The sequence below is a fragment of the Taurulus bubalis genome (assembly GCF_910589615.1).
Source record: "Taurulus bubalis genome assembly, chromosome: 2".
Classification (NCBI taxonomy): domain Eukaryota; kingdom Metazoa; phylum Chordata; class Actinopteri; order Perciformes; family Cottidae; genus Taurulus; species Taurulus bubalis.
Genome location: NC_136590.1, coordinates 46,648,171 through 46,651,694, shown reverse-complemented (window position 1 = coordinate 46,651,694; position 3,524 = coordinate 46,648,171).

Sequence of the window (3,524 nt, the reverse complement as noted above, 5' to 3'; positions counted from 1 at the left end):
ATGCTGATTCTGAGGTTTAAACATAGATGGTTAATTTATTTGTTGTTAATATTGTGCGCACTGAGAATAAAGGTTTAGCTCTTTATTTTAAAGGTCCCGTATTGGTTTCCTTCAAACCTTTCGCCTCTAAAAGAGTTTTACTGGATGAAGAGCGGCGTCACGCTGAAGAAGTCTGAAGAGGATTTGTGGTTCATAACAGCGTGCTCCTCGTGGAATATTAGTTCAGGAGATTTGTTGGTTTTTAATCTCCTCCATGAATCCTCCGTGACATTCCAGCCGTACTTAAGATAATTAACTCCAGCTTTATGAATAATTTGGGTTTCAGTAATAAATAAATGACCTTTTAGTTTGAATAGAGAAGTTCTTTCAAAAGGAAATTATCTTTTGTTTTCCCTCCAATTAGCAGAAAATATATCAGTTCAGGAAACTACAGGACCAGTAAAATGAAGCCAAACCTTTTTTAAATGATGCTCTTATGATCGTTGTGATCACTCAGATGTTTATTTATTTACATTTACAAACCAGAAGAGAAAACGGACGCTTGTTGGTTCATCAGACGCGTTGTGCTTCTGTTTGCTGTTTGCGTGCCCGTCTGACTTACTTCCTGTCTGACTGAATTACTTCCTGTTTGACTGAATTACTTCTTGTCTGACTGACTTCCTGTTTAACTGAATTACTTCCTGTCTGACTGAATTACTTCCTGTCTGTCCGACTGACTTCCTGTCTGACTGAATTACTTCCTGTCTGTCCGACTGACTTCCTGTTTGACGGAATTACTTCCTGTCCGACTGACTTCCTGTTTAACTGAATTACTTCCTGTCCGACTGACTTCCTGTTTAACTGAATTACTTCCTGTCTGACTGACTTCCTGTTTAACTGAATTACTTCCTGTCCGACTGACTTCCTGTTTAACTGACTGACTTCCTGTTTAACTGACTGACTTCCTGTTTAACTGAATTACTTCTCGTCTGACTGACTTCCTGTTTAACTGACTGACTTCCTGTTTAACTGAATTACTTCCTGTCTGACTGACTTCCTGTTTAACTGACTGACTTCCAGTCCGACTGACTTCCTGTCTGACTGAATTACTTCCTTTTCTGACCTCGGCCACCTACAACAAACATCTACTTTATATTATTTATATAATATTATTGATGCATGATCATGCTTCCATATTAATAAAAGACGACCCGGCTTCTATACACAAGTACAACAAAGTACTTTTTGTTAGTTTGAGTACATTGTGCTGCTAAATACTTTGATTTGAATCAAAGTATTTCAGCGTCTGAACCTGACACACGCAGCCGAAGACGTTGGTCGAGTCGAAGGGAATCCTGGAGAACGGGTCTCTGACGTAATATGCAATAAACAATATGCAACGTCACACTCGGTCCTGCCCGCGTGGAAATATATTTATATACAAGTACTTATATGCAAAAAACACATACATTAGCTCCTGTTTTTGGTTGTTTGTGCGTCTGAGCATATTATATACATAATAATAATAAATGTCAAATGTCGAGCTGAGCTTTTAGAAAGTGATGGAATTCTTTTTTTTTTTTTTTTTTACTATTTATTGATTTGAACAATTTATTGATGAATTAATGAGATGATTTTCATTCATTTCTGGCTGTACAACAGATCAATATTTAATTTCATATGAACAAATTGTATGTTTGAGGTCATTTAAAAAATGACACTACGCTGTAAAATTCAGGAATATTGTATTATGTCTCCATTCAGCCGTTATTTCTGCACAGTGTTGGATAAAGATGCATTATTACCATTATTAGTATAATTAGATATCAGTGGCTGTAGGATTGTTTCTGACTCGTGATATCAAAGCATTGCCAATAACTTCAGTGTTAAGAAAGGTAATTATTTTACTATGATCCTTGTTTTATCCAACGGATATTCTGCTTCAGTCCATATTGGTTGTGCTTCAGCCTTAAAAAACAACTTGAATCCATATTGGTTGGAGTTCAGCCTTCAAACAAACATAAGTATCCTGTCCGTCATCTGGACTCTTCAGCATTCATTCATCAGTAATTTGCTTCAAGGTGAATAATGTTCCGTCTTATTTTGAAAAGCCTGTTGTTGTTTATTACTTTACCGACGTCACAAAGTGCTATTTATTTGATTATTTAGGAATTCCATCACGTCTGAAAGTGTTATCTTTTTATTTTCTTATTGCTGTCTTAATCCACACGACGGTTTGAAACATGTTTTGTTGATTATTGACGCTGCTTGTTGTTGTTGTTGTTGTTGTCACTAAATGATCTGGTTTGAGTTATTGAGGTTCAGAAACACTGAGAAAGTTTCCAGAAAAAGATGAAATGTTAACTCTTCCTTTTTTTAGTTAAATTCATCAGATTATACATTTCCACTTTTCTCAATGAACACTTTCTGGAGATCTTTCACAATAAAAGCCTTTCAATGCAAAGAGAGCTCATGACGGCTTTTATTGTGAAACTGTACATCTGTGCAGGAAGTGTTGGAGTCTCGTTGACAGAAGCTGAGAAAGTAAATAAAGTGTAAATATAGATATGGGACGTGTTTGAGAATTTGCAGAGCTGTATGTATCGATGTCCGGTCGGGTTTTTCACAATAAGAGGCTTTGTTTCATTTGTGTGTTTAAAAAGACATTTCATATCTCCACATCTAAACCTTGAATAATCAGAATAACGTACTCACATCTACACGGTATATTTCTCCAGTATATCCACGCTGCTGTCTCCTGTACTGTGTTGTTGGTTTTGTTGGGGGGGGGGGGGGGGGGGGGATGCTTTTATTTTGAAAACTTGAAGCACAGGTGTTAATGTTGACAAACATCCTGCTGTTTCCTGCTGGTTTTGTTGAATTTAATGTGTGTGCAATAACTCTTATTTATGTGCTAAAATGTACAAAGTCTTACCCACTGTAATTATTATTATTATTATTATTATTATTAATAACACTGACGTGAGCTTGTGAAGCATCTCGGTCTGAAAAATGCACTTTAAACAGTCGTAGGGAGTCGATGTTCAGGCTCTTCAGACAAAAACTCAGTTTGTTTCAATACATTTTATTTTACGGCTTTTTTCTGTTTTTTCATTCCTGAAATCAACATTTAGTTTTTGGCTCAAACTGCTGCCTTCATGTCAGGAATCAGGATTCATCGATGGACAGAACGACAAAGCAGAAGAACTACAATCATGGCGTCTGGACGGTGTGCGTCACCGTTAAAAAAGTCCCCGTGTGACGTGACTGCAGCGTTCTGACAGCCGATTGGTCGGTTCAGGCTTCTGACGTCGACACGTTTACCTGTAACACCTGTGAGGAAGTTAAGACCCGTGACATCACTTCCTGTTTTGGTGTTCCGGGCGCAGGAAATTCCATTCAACGGAACTTCCTGCGCCCGGAACACCAAAACAGGAAGTGATGTCACTGTGATTGGCCGTCGCCGGCTCCCCGCTGCTCATTGGCTCATATTTATGGTCCTCTCCTGTGATTGGCTGAGAGCCTGAACGCTGAATAAACACAAC